Source organism: Moschus berezovskii, chromosome 23, assembly GCF_049115385.1.
Source record: "Moschus berezovskii isolate FMDL1 chromosome 23, NW_MosBer_1.0, whole genome shotgun sequence".
Taxonomy (NCBI): domain Eukaryota; kingdom Metazoa; phylum Chordata; class Mammalia; order Artiodactyla; family Moschidae; genus Moschus; species Moschus berezovskii.
This window is the reverse complement of record NC_142482.1, coordinates 41,213,648-41,229,400: the sequence shown is the minus strand read 5'-3', so window position 1 is coordinate 41,229,400 and position 15,753 is coordinate 41,213,648. Positions and strand designations below refer to the sequence as shown.

Here is a 15,753-nt window from a genome sequence, read left to right as displayed (position 1 = left end):
CGACTCTGTGTGACCCCATAGACGGAAGCCCACCAGGCTCCCCCGTTCCTGGGATTCTCCAGGCAAGAACACTGGCGTGGGTTGCCATTTAATAAGGTCTAGACAATTATTATTTAGTCTTGTTGGACTCTTTTCCTTTGTTTCTGCTTTTTTTCCCCCTTCTCTAAACTTACTCTTTGGCTAAAGATTTTCCACAGACAAAAGGCAGGCAGAGGACATGGGGTACAAAGACTATAGGGTCTAGCTCTGTTTCAAAGACGTACTGCAGCTTACTTTCAAATGGGAGAGGAAGCAAATGTTAAATCAAATGGGGCAAAATATTAACAGTCACTAACTCTGGATAAAAGGTATATGGTTATTTGGGGGGTATTGCTTTATTTTTTTCAAAATTTTAATTAGTTTGAAATTGTTTCAGAGGGAGAGAGAAGAGAGACTGCGCTGGACGTGCCCGAGAAATCGAAGGCTGTGAACTGGGGCCGGGCTCACTCTTTAAAATAAAGGAGACTCTCGCCTTTCCTCAGTCATCCGAAGTACTAATAATTCTTGATAGCTCCCTGATTCCTAAAGGACTGGTCGCGGATAAACAGAAGCCAGTCCTGCCTTGCCTGCTTACCTTTTGTTCTAAGCAACAGCCCAGCCCAGCCCACCCTTGGCCAAGCTAGGCAAAGCAGGAGGACGCCAGGGATTTACGCGAGGTTAATGTTGCTCCTTTGGATGACCTGGGCGCCTACGTGATGCCAGGCACCCAAGCTCATGCTTCCAATTAGTCCTAAGCGATCCGTCCAGGACATCGTGAGCTCGCGGGGATGTTCCCTGCCATCACCACGAAACTCAGGGGATTTTTTTTGGGGGGGGGGGGGGCTTCCGGAAACGCGGATGATTTGAGGGTCTTTGTTCCAAGGAAGGAGGTCCTGGCCGCGGGAGCTGGAGCTCAGCAGGCGCGGACCCGCTTTGACTCCACCTCTGCTCCCTTCCCAACGCCACCTCCTCAGCAGGTACCCCGGCTGCCCAGCTACCTGCTTCGGTCTCCTGAAGCCTTACAGGTGGAAAGGGCAGGAATGGAGGTTGGAGAGGAAGAGATAACCGATGGTCTCTTTTCAGCCTCCTTCCTTTAGAATTTCATTCTGTTGTTTTCGTCTGAGGCCGCTGCGCAGTCGATTTCGCAAGTGGGCATTTCCTAGGCAATTTACTAAATCTTTGAGAAGCAAAGGAATAATGATTATAAATCACGAAAGGAATCCAAGGAAAGCTGTTCACAGTTGGGGGTGTAGCTCAGTGGTAGAGCGCGTGCTTAGCATGTACGAGGTCCCGGGTTCAATCCCCGGCACCTCCACCAGTTTTGAGGGGGATGTATTTGTGGTCAAACCGCTTTTCCTTTCATCTCACCCTTTAAAACCAGGTAACTTCTTTCATTCAGTTTTCTATCTGTACTGCCTTTGTGGTATCCAATTTCTCCCCCGAGAGTGCTGCCACCGCCAGGAATGTCCAAGAGTTTTTGAAAGATAATTGGCCTAATTTCTTTGGAGTCCAAGTTGAAAGCAGAAAAGAAGAAAGCAGAAAGAAGATCAACAAGAGACTCTCACTTTCATTCACTTTCTCCTGAATTCTGAAGCGTTCTTAGAGCAAAAAACACACTGGAGGTGGAATAGTAGAAAAATATCATTTGTTTCTTCCTAACGAGCATCTGAACACCCCATGCTTTCTTTCCTTTCTTGAATCACTTGATGTGGAAGCAGTGGTCCTCAGTTATAACCGCAGGGTTCTATGCACAGGGAAACAACAATAAAGTGTTGTGTGTCATCCTATGTGGTGCCTGCCAAGCCTAAACTGACTGACAGATTGAATGCAGACAGGCTGCTTCAATGAATTCAGACCATTGCCGCTTTGCTAAGATTGACAGTGTGAGAGGTCAAGCATCTAAATATCTCCTGTTGAAAAAATTTCAGTCAAAATAAATGACATGGGCTCATTTCAGAAATAAATTTGAGTGAAATTTATTTCACTTCTACTTTCACAACACAAACAAGTATCCCACTGTGTGTCTTAACCAACCTAATAATCAGAGCTGATTTGCTTAGACCAGACCTAGTCTGAAATACTGACTGACTATATGAGAGGCAAAAAAAAAAAAAAAAATCAGTTGTCCCTTTTAAACGTGTTAATTTCTAGGAATTAGTTTTTATTCTTGAAAATAATTCCATACAATATTTTTTAGTAAGTTTTTGTTATCTGTATCACCTATTTAAGTCCTTTCAGGTATATTTGTGGTCACATAGATTTAATTTTTTCATGACAAGGATATCTACTGTCTTTACCATTTTAATGTTGTAATGGAGGTACTAATCAAGGCATTTAGCATAAAACAGTAATTAGAGGAGTAGCTAGTAGATAGGAGGGGATAAAGCTCTCCATTTGGATTATATACCTAAAAAGAATTCCTCAAAACAGAAAAGCTACTACAAATGGACAATTTAGTAAAGAACCTGGTTGCAAAATTAACACACACACTAGTGTTCCTAGATCCAGACTTTGGAGGATTTTGGTTATTGATTCATTATTTTGAAAGCTGACAAATAAAGGAAAAGAATCAAGTATTTATACCACCTCTCTTATCTGGAGTGTACTTCAGGATAAGCATACAGTTGATGAGGGAAACATTTTCTCTGTAGAATGATCACTGCTAATACATGCAGAAGGAATTATAAAATTAAATTCAACATTTTGCAACTGATATTGCTTTAATGTATCTAGATCACAATCATCAATGGCTGCTACAACCATGAGGTAAACTTGGATGGGGGAGCTCCAGAATGCATAGAACAGGCTGACATACCTGAAATCAATGATCAATTTCTCATCACTAAAAGTGAGACCAGTACACATCTTATGGGTCTTTCTCTAATAAATATTCGTATTATTTATTTGTAAAAAAAAAAATCCAAAATTAAAAGTTAAACATTTAGTTCTCAATATATTTATGCTTTATATTTTATATGAAATATATTTTAATTTTTATTTTCATCAAAGAATGGCTCGTATTTCTTTTTTTAAAAAGTTTTAATTGGGGTAATTGGCATAAAACACGATATCAGTTTTGGTTATATATGGCTTCTGTTTCTTGAAAATCACTGTAACGTGTATAGTTTTCTTTCAGCTTCATTGAGGTATAATTGACAAAATTGTAATTATACTATTACAAATTGCAAAGTTGTAAAATATATTTAAAGTGTAAAACATGATGATATACATACAATTTTCTTAATAGGGAAGAGAGAAGTTTTGGATTATTATTATAAAAATTTGATCATGTCAGTAATCACTATGAAAGAGTGGAATAAAAATACGTCATAAAAACGTAACAGTGATTTTTGGTTTACTAATAGGACAACCAGAGTGGAACAAATATGGAAGCCTAGTTTATGAATGTAGCTTTTTTCCTTCAAAACCAGCTTCCATAATTGAAAAAATGTTCTAACCTCCCTTGAGAATTCATTCTGCCTGTGCTAATGTCTTTTCTATGGCATATATTATTTAAAAGCAACAATTCTTGATATATTAGAGCTACAATCCTTATTAAGCAGGGGTGAAGGGGCTTTGAGCAATACTTTCCTCATAACTCAATACACTTAACTTTAAAAGATTCCACTATTTATGCTTTAATATTAATCTTTTCAAGGATTAAGCGGTGAGAAGTCAGCTGAAACCGTAGTTCAGCTAAAGTGGAAATGCCGGGGATCGAACCCGGGACCTCATACATGCAAAGCATGCGCTCTACCACTGAGCTACATCCCCACAGCTGAAGAAGACTTTTTTTCCTTTGTTGACCAATAGTGAATACGTTCTGTGCGCTCCTTCAACCTACACTAGTAGAAACATAATTAGGTAGACTTAATAAATACTTAATACCATCCATAGATTCTCTGTACTTTCCCTTAATATTCTTAGAATTTATCACGGCTAATCACGTAGATTTGTTATTTGATTAGATGTTTCCTTCTCTAGCAAGATACCTTCAATAGGGCAGAGCCTGTACTGTTTTCTTTCGTAACTCTGTATCAAGCCCTTAGCATAGAGCCTTGCAGCTGGCGGCCACTCAATAAAGAGCGGTGAGAAATAAATTGCAGGCGTATTCTTTTCAGGATGTATGTTACAGAACAGAGACTCTTGCAGTGAACTGTGTGTGGGAGAGGAGGATTCACAAATATATAAACAAATGATTTCAGTATGACAAGTCCTCTGGCAAGGAAATGCTTGTGTAACTATAGTGGCAGACACAAAGTATACCACATTCTTGGCCAGAAATTCATGGCTTCGGGAGTCTTGAAAGACAAGACTTGGCCAAGAATTGTACTTGAGGGTCAATCTGGCCTTGCAGGATGAGTGGCTGTTCTCACATTTCCACCATAGTTCTAGGCGCTAGTGGAGTATGAAGTCCAAAGTGCCCAGCAGCGATTTGCTCAGGCTCATGGCAGGACTATGTTGGCCAACAGGTCTAAGGCAAGTTGCTGGTCTGAGATACATTAGTTGGTTTTATTGAATTTACCCTTGACAAAGATCCACATAAAAATGAGATCCAGTTTGTCAATGGATGGGACAGCCCCAGCCTCTTGGTGACACTGAGATGTGGATGGTGGACAAGCTGCTGACACAGTGTATTTGATAATTATGCTGGAGACTGGATGGGTTAGGTCGAACGCTGTAAACTTCCAAGCTTCAGAACTGCCTTTCTCTGGTGCAGACAATCACTGTGCTTGTTGGAGCAAATCGTTGAGTATTTTTCAGAACTATTAAATCTGTCCTCCTGTTTTCAGCAACAAAAACATAGTCACTGCTCTCTTTCAGAGGTTTACTTTCAGCATTCAGAGCACATATTAGGCAGATGAACATTCCTTGCCAGGCCTGTCTAAGAAGCAGCTTAGGTTGCTCCATTGACTTTCCGATGTTACTCCTAGCATTTGGAGCTAGGTCACATCTCCAACTGTGACCCTCCTGCCTCTCAACCCTACTCTTTCCTGCCTTGACTACTGTGGCAGGCATGGGCACAATTCCTCACCTTCTATCCCACCCTTTCCTCTTTTTACAAGTTCCTTGGCTTCACTTGGTTTACCTCCCCATGGAGGCCGCTTCTCTAGCTTTGGAACAAGTCTTGTTCTGTCCCAGTCAAGGTGTTCCCGGGGCCTCTGGCACACTGGAAATCTCCTGGGAATAGTGCAGTGATAGTGCCCTTCCTCTTCCCAAAATTCCTCTGGATCCAGCTGTGTTGGCAAGAAGGGAGGGTAGGATAACCTTCACTTTTCAAGACCTTGGGAAGGTCCCAAGCAATGTGTTCACCTTGTACATTTGAAAAATTTGCGTCCATGAGATTTTGCCATAATCAAGTTTCGAGTCCAGAAAGGGAGACTGATACACCGGCTGCCACACCCAAAGAGGCATCAGGTGTGCAAATGATCCACTTCCCACCCAGGCAAGCACTGAGGAAATTGTGTGTCGGATATCACTCAGGAAGCATGTCAGGGCCTCAATATGGAAAGAATGGACACATTGGTAACTCTTATTCCAATCCGTGGAGAATGGTGGTGCCAGGCCATTTTTAGTGGTAGAATGATTTTTCTGGTGAATTGCAATAAGGAACAAGCCTCAGAAGTGAGAACTATTATGCTATTGCCTAACAGTCAATGTTCCCAAATTCTTAGAGGACCATCTTCCAGACTTGAACAGTGCCAGGTCTAAATGCCTTTAGGAGTCCCACCTGTGGACTGCATTGACCAGCTCGGAAGTTGCTAATCTTTGTGCTTTTGAATCCAGTTTGTAATGAGTATCAGGGATTCCAATTACTCCTCACAAAAGAGGAATTCTTTGTAATTTTGGTCAAAAACTGAGTGATTTAGATCTTGTCCCTTGTTCCTGATCTATTGGAGGCTGAATAGTTGAGTAAAGTGTTGGGGTGGGTGGTCCCTTCTGTCTTTCTTTCCTTTGTCCATTGTTTCAGTTGATAGTAGAGCTTGTTCTCATGCAAGAGATCTTGGGTTCGATCTCTGGTGTGTTCAGTTGTGTCCCATTGCAAGATAGCCTTTACCTGTAGATATGTTTTATTTAGACTTTTTGCTTTTCTTAATCTATTCTTACTCATCTTATCTTTCTCTTTCCTTCTCTTCCTATAGCTGTTCAGAGGTTTTCAAACATCAAGAGAAATTTTCTGCTGTTTGTAATTAGTATACAACTTATTCATTTTTAAAAATTAATACATCAGGATATTCACATACTATTTTCACAATACATAAGCTAAGTTAAAAAATTTAGATACGCCATACACATTTAAACATTTAGCATCTAGCTATAAAAATTCATGCCTAATATGTTAAATTATGTTATCTGTAAATGTTTTTTAAATTTTTCTCTCATTTTATTACAATGAAGTTTAACAGTACAGAAAAGTTACATGACCTTTGTGGATCTATTTTATCTTCAAATGTTGGAAACCCCTTACTACTGTGTTATTGCCATAGTATAGTAATACAGCATTCATCAATACCTCACACCAGTGCTTCTTGAACATTAGAATACATCGAAATCACCTCTAGGGTTTTTAACATAGATTATTAACTCTGGACCCACATTCCCAGAGTTCCTGACTCATGGGTCTGTGGTGAGGCCTTAGAATTTGTATTCTTAGCAAGATCCCAGAAGATACTATTGCTGCTGGCCCAAAGACCACACTTTGAGAACCACTGTCTCACAATGAAATCTATTTCTAAAGTGTTGTAGCCTAGATTTACATTTGAATCTTCAGCATCTCTCTTACAATTTTTTATTTCACAGGATATAGGTAGGTTTCCTCACCCAATCTACTGAGTGGAATTTTCCTTCTTGGACCAGGCTGAGATTTATATGCATACTGACTGTGGATAATTCCAGGCCTAGAACCTGAGATTGAAAGGAGCCTTCAGGGTGGCTGTCTCAGAGTTCTTCCCCAGATTGCAGTTTGGTTTTGTACTTTGTTGTGTTGTTGCTATTTAGTCGCTAAGTCATGTCTGACTCTTTTACAATCCCACGGACTGTAGCCCTCGAGGCTTCTCTGCCCATGGAATTTCCCAGTAGTGGGTTGCTATTTCTTTTTCCTTTGTACTACAAGAAATGTCCCAGTGCTTTGCTGTAGTCATCTATGTTTTTTCAAAAATTCAGTCTTTCCAAAAGGAAGTCATCTGAATGACTTTTCTGCATGGTCCTGATGGAGTACAAGCCAATTTTACAGCTGCTTGTTTTAAACCAGGCCTTGTCCGGTCCAAGAGAATCTGAAGGCTTTAATGACATTGATTTACATAAGTCATCTTCATTCCGACATTCAAGGCCTCTAAAATACTTGCACAACAAAGTAAAATACATATATATATATATATATTAATGCAGAAAGCTGACTGTATATATTCATAAAGAAAAGTACCTAGGGGCCGGGCTGAATTCATAGGTTTGGGGATGTAGCTCAGTGGTAGAGCGCCTGCTTTGCATGCATGAGGCCCCGGGTTCGATCCCCGGCATCTCCAGTCTCTTACCCACTCAGTGGTATTTTTACACGTTGGATAAGCAGGCAAAGTCATTCTGCGCACTTTAGATATTTCTGAGCAATATAAAGTTTAACCAATACTCTGCTGGAAAAAATTTACCTTGCTTCGATTGCCGAGGTCCCATCGGATTGATCCTATAACCCTCTTTTGGAGGAGGTGAGAAGTGGGAGGGGTCAGAGAGCAAATAAGGCTGAGAAAGAAGATTGGTTTCCATTCCCGTCTTTTTTGCCCAAAAAAACTCTTTGACCTTTGTCACAAGAGCATCTGTCTTACTAGGTCATAAACAAACTTTTTATTTCTCATTCCATTTTAGAAGAGATCATAAAAGTACACTACTGGTATCAGTTCAGTTCAGTCGCTCAGTCGTGTCCAACTCTTTGCGACCCCATGGGACTGCAGCACGCGAGGCTTCCTTGTCCATCACCATCTCCTGGAACTTGCTCAAACTCATGTCCATCGAGTCGGTGATGCCATCCAACCATGTCATCCTCTGTCGTCCTCTTCTCCTTCCACCTTCAATCTTTCCCAGCATCAGGGTCTTTTCAAATGAGTCGGTTCTTCACATCAGGTGGCCAAAGTATTGGTGTTTCAGCTTCAGCATCAGTCCTTCCAATGAATATTCAGGGTTGATTTCCTTTAGGATTGACTGGTTGGATCTCCTTGCAGTCCAGGGGACTCTCAAGAGTTTCCTCCAACACCACAGTTCAAAAGCATCAATTCTTCGGTGCTCAGCTTCCTTTATAGTCCAACTTTCACATCGATACATGACTACTGGAAAAACCACAACTTTGACTAGATGGACCTTTGTTGGCAAAATAATGTCTCTGTTTTTCAATATGCTGTCTAGGTTGGTCATAACTTCTCTTCCAAGGAACAGGAGTCTTTTAATTTCATGGCTGCAATCATCATCTGCAGTGATTTTGAAGCCCCCCCCCCCAAAAAAAAGCCTGTCACTGTTTCCCCATCTGTTTGCCATGAAGTGATGGGACCAGATGCCATGATCTTAGTTTTCTGAATGTTGAGTTTTAAGCCAACTATTTCACTCTCTTCTTTCATTTTCATCAAGAGGCTGTTTAGTTCTTCTATGAATGAAGCAGGGCAAAGGCTAATAGAGTTTTGTCAAGAGAACGCACTGGTCATATCAAACACTCTCTTCCAGCAACACAAGAAAAGACTCTACACATGGACATCACCAGATGGTCAATACTGAAATCAGATTGATTATATTCTTCACAGCCAAAGATGGAGACGCTCTACACCGTCAGCAAAAACAAGAGCAGGAGCTGACTGTGGCTCAGATCATGAACTCCTTATTGCCAAATTCAGACTTAAACTGAAGAAAGTAGGGAAAACCACTAGACCATTCAGGTATGACCTAAATCAAATCCCTTACAATTATATAGTTGAAGTGAGAAATAGATTCAAGGGATTAGATCTGATAGAGTTCCTGAACTATGGACAGAGGTTCGTGACATTGTACAGGAGGCAGGGATCAAGACCATCCCCAAGAAAAATAAATGCAAAAAGGCAAAATGGTTGTCTGAGGAGGCCTTACAAATAGCTGTGAAAAAAAAGAAGCAAAAGGCAAAGGAGAAAAGGAAAGATATACCCATTTGAATGCAAAGTTCCGAAGACTAACAAGGAGAGATAAGAAAGGTTTCCTCTGATCAATGCAAAGAAATAGAGGAAAACAATGGAATGAGAAAGACTAGAGATCTCTTCAAGAAAATGAGAGATACCAAGGGAACATTTCATGCAAAGATGAGCACAATAAAGTACAGAAATGGTATGGAACTAACAGAAGCAGAAGATATTAAGAAAAGGTGGCAAGAATACACAGAAGAACTATACAAAAAAGATCTTCACTACCCAAATAATCATGATGGTGTGACCACTCACCTAGAGCCAGATATCCTGGAATATGAAGTCAAGTGGGCCTTAGGAAGCATCACTACGAACAAAGCTAGTGGAGGTGATGGAATTCTAGCTGAGTTATTTGAAATTGTGAAAGATGATGCTGTGAAAGTGCTGCACTCAATATGGCAGCAAATTTGGAAAACCCAACAGTGGCCATAGGACTGGAAAAGGTCAGTTTTCATTCCAATTCCAAAAAAGGCAATGCCAAAGAATGCTCCAACTACCACACAATTGCACTCATCCCACACACTAGCAAAGTAATCCTCAAAATTGTCCAAGCTAGGCTTCAACAGTATGTGAATCATGAACTTCCAGATGTTCAAGCTGGATTTAGAAAAGGCAGAGGAACCAGAGATCAAATTGCCAATATCTGTTGGATCATAGAAAAAAGCAAGCGAGTTCCAGAAAAACATCTACTTCTGCTTTATTGACTATGACAAAGCCTTTGTGTGGATGACAACAAACTATGGAAAATTCTTCAAGAGATGCGGATACCAGGCCACCTGACCTGCCTCCTGAGAAATCTGTATGCAGGTCAGGAAGACACTTAGAACTGGACCTGGGACAACAGACTGGTTCCAAATCAGGAAAGAAGTATGTCAAGGCTGTGTATTGTCACCCTGCTTATTTAACTTCAATGCAAAGTACATCATGAGAAACACCAGGTTGGATGAAGCACAAGCTGGAATCAAGATTGCTGGGAGAAATATCAATAACCTCAGACATGCAAATGACACCACCCTTATGGCAGAAAGTGAAGAACTAAAGAACACCTAAGTAGTAGATCCATATGATAGACCATTAGTAGAGAGCCTGAGAGTCATTGAGTATACAGGTGCAATGAGAACAGGTTGTGGAAATAAAAAGTTCCAGTCAGTGAAGTTGATCTATGATTATTTTAAAGACGGTATCAGACAAAAAATTCTAATTTATTGTTAAAACTAAGGATTCAATTTTGAGATGAAAAACTACAGGCCCCGCTGGGATTCGAACCCAGGATCTCCTGTTTACGAGACAGGCGCTTTAGCCAACTAAGCCACAGAGCCAGCTGTTCAGTAACTTAAGCTTCCTTTCTGATCAAATCCTACTCAATTAGATAAAAATCTGAGTTAATTAGAGTTGCTATTCACTCCGTGGAAAGAAGAGATGGGCGGCTACAGTCCAAGAAGTCGCAAAGAGTCGGACACGACTGAACGACTGAGCACACACCCACACTGCTCACTCTCTTCTCGAATAAATCGACCTTACAGAACAGACAGACCCGCGGTGAAGACTCCTGGAACTTAAGCAACAAAACACTTACTTGCTCTCGCACCGTAACGGAGAAAATGTGCTGAGAACAACCATGGAATGGGAGAGTGGATACGAGCTGAGTGTTCACTGTGCAGGAAGGGGTTTCTGAGGCCAGAGACGCTCTTATATTTCACCGGATTGTAGTAACTTAGAATCCTCAAGTGAGTGGATATTCTGAAAGTAGAGTGAAAGGCTCTTCTAACAAAATAGGTCAGTTAGAACTCCAGTCCAATTGATGCCATTCCTGGTTGTTAGGAGATGGCACGCTTGTGCACTGAAAAACGAAACAAACAACCCCAAACTTCAAACACATTCAGACTCTGCTAACAGCTGTTCAGCTTGTGCTCGCTCTTGTTTCAGGCAGCAGGAGATTGTCAGCGTGGAGGTGGTTAGGTCAGAGTTCACTTAACGGTTTTCTGATTCAAATCCCAGCAGCCTTTGCCAGCCCGAGGCTGGGGAATGGCCTCCATTCCTGCAGCTCCTAGAAGGCGCACAGACGGAAAATACTACTGGCTTGGCTTTGGGAGGCATCAGACTCTTTCTTCTCTATATTGCCTTCTTCAAATGGATGTTCTTTAGTATTAGTATTTTCCACATGGACCCTCAGCTTGTAGAAGCTAAACAAACATTAACTGATTGTACAATCACAAAGCTAAGAATCCATTCTTAAACTGTTAACTCTTGCATCCTGATTTTCTGCCTGTAATTGGAGTAAGACCGGTGCTGAAAGGGAGTGAGTTCAACTTGGAAGACGCCACTGTGCATCTACCCAGCTTCCAATGCCTGATTAAAATACAAAATGGAAGGACTGCAAAATTCTTTATTTAACAGAGTAAAGGCTGAAAGGAGCTCTGAATGATAAAACCTTTGAATCCCAAAGTCTTTTTAAATTGCTTTTTTGAGTCAAATGTTCTGGTATTGCCATTTTGTATCCTAATCAGAATGTTTTTGATGGCTCAGATGGTAAAGCATCTGCCTGTAATGAGGGAGACCCAGGTTTGATCCCTGGTTCAGGAAGATCCTCTGGAGAAGGAAATGGCAACCCACTCCAGTACTCTTGCCTGGAAAATTCCATGGACGGAGGAGCCTAAGCTAGTCCATGCAGGTCGCAAAGAGATGGACACGACCGAGCGACTTAACTTTCAGAATGTTTTTATAGTGAATATAAACGTTTCTTGCTAATCAGGATTGTCACTTTTTAATCTAATCTGTACTAACAAATGGAGAAGGAAATGGCAACCCACTCCAGCGTTCTTGCCTGGAGAATCCCAGGGACGGCGGAGCCTGGTCGGCTGCCGTCTGTGGGGTCGCACAGAGTCGGACACGACTGAAGCGACTTAGCAGCAGCAGCAGCAGCATATAACAAACTTCCATGATTATTACTACACTTCTACTCCATTTATAGTCACTTTTATATTTTCTGAGTTTGGGAAACAACACCTTCATAATAATAATGATCTAGGAATCATGGTATTTCTGAATTCTAGTTAGCTGAACTGTTTACTAGGTAAACTAGTTTACTAGGACTAGGTAAATTTCAGTCACAAAAGTATTGTTGGGAGGACAGCATTTAAGGTGAAGTATGTTCAACAAGCGGAGAAGGCAATGGCAAGCCACTCCAGTACTCTTGCCTAGAAAATCCCATGGACGGAGCAGCCTGGTAGGCTGCAGTCCATGGGGTCGCTACGAGTCAGACATGACTGAGCGACTTCACTTTCACACATTGGAGAAGGAAATGGCAGCCCACTCCGGTGTTCTTGCCTGGAGAATCCAAGGGACAGGGGAGCCTGGTGGGCTTCCGTCTATGGGGTCACACAGAGTCGGACACGACTGAAGTGACTTAGCAGCAGCAGCAGCACATTTGTTACTTTGTTCATTAGAACAAAAGGTTAATCTTTTTGTTGCCATTTCTAGCAACTGTGAAATGACTATTCCAGTCCCCCAGATCCAACCAGTCCATTCTAAAGGAGATCAATCCTGGGTGTTCATTGGAAGGACTGACGCTAGAGCTGAAACGCCAATACTTTGGCCACCTCATGCGACGAGTTGACTCTCTGGAAAATACTCTGATGCTGGGAGGGGTTGGGGGCAGTAGGAGACGGGGACGACAGAGAATGAGATGGCTGGATGGCATCACCGACTCTATGGACATGAGTCTGAGTGAACTCCGGGAGTTGGTGATGGACAGGGAGGCCTGGCGTGCTGTGATTCATGGGGTCGCGGAGAGTCCGACACGACTGAGCAACTGAACTGAACTATCTAACCCTCCTCTCCTTTGATCACCTCATACTGTAAGAATTCAAAACGTGATCTCCTGATCGCCTTCCCTGAATATTTAAACTCTCCCAGATCTTCCACATTTTCCCAAGGTCCTGTTGTCCAGACTGTCTTTGTGAGGAGAAGTGCTCCAGTTTGTTTCATTCTCTTGATCTAGTGTGCTCTCTCTTTGGATCTGAAGGGCCAATATAGATAAGAAAGAAGAGAGACTAGCTTTCTTTTCTAGTTACATACCAGAACATATTTTATTTCAATTAGTGAGAGGTCATTAGTCACAATTTAGGATTAAACTATGCAAGGATTGCCCTCCACTACAAATGTAGGCCTACTGGATCTCATTTCTCCCCGAAATGAAATGAACAAGGTGTATTCTTCACTAAATGACCCTGGGTTCACATCTACTTTTCTCTAGCCATAAGACTGTGCAGAAATTACTAAATGGAGTCAACCTCAGGGTAGGCTCAAAGGAATTTCATTGCTGGTAAATAAAAGGAGTATTTTTAGTCTCTTTCTTCAGTGCTAATGTATAACGAGCCACAAATAGAAGATTTTCCCCAGCCTTCTGTTCTGTGTGTTCTTAGAAAATAGCTCCTTTTTTTTTTTCCTTTCTATCTTTGCTCCTCTTATTCGGGAAAAAAGAAACCCTACAGAATATGAGATCTAGTTTTACCTTTTAAAAATAGTCTTCACTTGTAATATTGTTGAAACCATTATTACTTTCCTCTTAGGGACCCAAAGTCATATGATAAAACAAGCCTTGCCTTATGAAGTCTTAGCTCCAAATTGTCAATATCAACTCCCCTTTCCTGTGGTAATTTTATTTTAGAAAATGTGGTGCTTTTCCTTGCTTTAGGTCTAGGTAAAAGCCATTTCAAATCACTGATAGATATCCCCAAATTTAAATTTTGGGGAGGAGAGCTTACAGTATATTTGTTCTGTCCTGGATGGCCCTAAATTGTTAAGTGATCCACTTTCTTCCCAGTGATGAACTTTGCAAACACAGAGATCTCAGGAAATAGCAGTTCTCATTTCACAGTCCTTGAACAACTGTGGTAGAATCAAAGAAGGGAGAGAGAAGTGTTTTCCTCTGTTTAGCAGAATGCTATGTGAAATTAAGTTATATCCCCATCCATCACCCCATCTGCCCTTGAACTGGCCAACCTGGGGACTACTCATGTATCTATGACCACCTCAGTCACCAGTGGTGTCTCTAAGATAAGGTTAGACTGAGAGAGGGATAAGCCTGCAATTCTACCTCTCTTATGTCTCTTCCTACCTTTGTGGATATTTGGAAATAATTTAAACAGAGACTTTCTAGGCCAGTAGTTCTCAACTGTAACTGCATATTCAAATCACTTAGCGATCTTTTCAAAATGCTGGTGTCCATTCCACCCTCCAGACAAATTAAACTAGAACCTCTCAGTGCAGAATCCAGGCACCAGACAATTTTAGAGCTCCCAAGGTGATTCCAATGTGCAGCCAAGTTAGAGAATCACTGCTTGAGCTTTAAAGAAATTTTTGAGCTCAGGGAAACTATTGATTTTTATCTTTCCTTATCCCTTCCATTACCTAGGGCACACTTTACCTACCAGATAAAATAATTTAGTCAGGACACTGTTCTTAAACTGCACCTAAACCTTTTTTTATTAGTTAAATTAAGGAGGGTCTTTTCATGTGGTTTGGGATAAAGAAATCTTAAAAAAAAAGAAAAAGAAAACCTTTGATGGAGTAGGTCATAGTCTGGTGACCTGAAGTGACAACAAAAGCAGGTAGTCATTACAACTCAAAACTGATCTCTAGGCAGAACTGTTGACATCTCACAACTGCTAGCCTTGTCTGTGGGTATATGGCGCGCTGAAAATGGGAGGAACAAGGAATGAAATCGTTTGTGAACTATTTCCTTACTGATGGCTTAGCTGGTAAATGCTATGGCTACTATTTTAAGTTTGTCCAAAGTGTTCTAATATCTTCAGAGCTGTGTTGGAGCTAAACTATTGTAGGACTGTAATAAATACTGAAAAGAGCAATTGTCCAGTAAATAACAGCAGAGAATGATTTAGCTAATAGAGTGCAAACCTCAGTGCCCCACACTTTCAAAGACCCATTTTAAGAGCCATTCTTTAATCTTGTGGCTTTGTCTTAGTCAGGAAGCACAAACGCTAGCTTCACCCATGAAGGACAGACCAAAGCATCAGAGACCAATGGAAAGGATGGTTGCCCTTATTATCTTTTTAACACTGGACCCTTGTACCTCTAAGAATTTGGAGCCCTTGACTACAGCCTCCAAAGGCCACATAGAGCTGCCCAGAGGCCTCCTTGAAAAATAAACAAAAGTACAGAAAATGGTTTTCTAAATTTCCTTCATTTGCTCATGTGACAGGGTGTCACGAATTGGAAATTGAGGCAAAAGCACCGAGATACAGAAATGCTGCATTCCAAAGAGGACTAGCCCTTCATCAAAACAAAGGAGCTGGCCAAGGAAAGTCCTTACCCACATGAATGGTATAAAAGGACTGGGTTTAGGAAAATAAGTTGGTTTTTTTAAGAGCGTTAAATTCAGTACCTTTAGAATCAGTGAGGCAAATTTAGAGATTACAAAAGAAATCAGTATAGAAGGAATTAAATCCACACTGGTGTGAGCGCCGCGAGCTCACTTGCAAAACGCACGGAGGGGAAAACATGTCTGTATCAAAATGTTTCACTT

The 15,753-nt window shown here is 41.2% G+C and overlaps 4 non-coding genes across 4 annotated transcripts; 2 read left to right on the top strand and 2 right to left on the bottom strand.

Moving 5' to 3' along the window:
• The first annotated feature begins 1,261 nt into the window (after positions 1 to 1,261).
• On the top strand, positions 1,262 to 1,333 carry TRNAA-AGC (transfer RNA alanine (anticodon AGC)). Its single transcript has one exon. It is a non-coding gene; the product is annotated as a tRNA-Ala (tRNA).
• Positions 1,334 to 3,720: 2,387 nt separating this feature from the next.
• TRNAA-UGC (transfer RNA alanine (anticodon UGC)) lies at positions 3,721 to 3,792 on the bottom strand. Its single transcript has one exon. It is a non-coding gene; the product is annotated as a tRNA-Ala (tRNA).
• A 3,677-nt stretch (positions 3,793 to 7,469) lies between these two features.
• TRNAA-UGC (transfer RNA alanine (anticodon UGC)) lies at positions 7,470 to 7,541 on the top strand. Its single transcript has one exon. It is a non-coding gene; the product is annotated as a tRNA-Ala (tRNA).
• A 2,910-nt stretch (positions 7,542 to 10,451) lies between these two features.
• On the bottom strand, positions 10,452 to 10,525 carry TRNAT-CGU (transfer RNA threonine (anticodon CGU)). Its single transcript has one exon. It is a non-coding gene; the product is annotated as a tRNA-Thr (tRNA).
• Between the last annotated feature and the right edge of the window lie 5,228 nt (positions 10,526 to 15,753).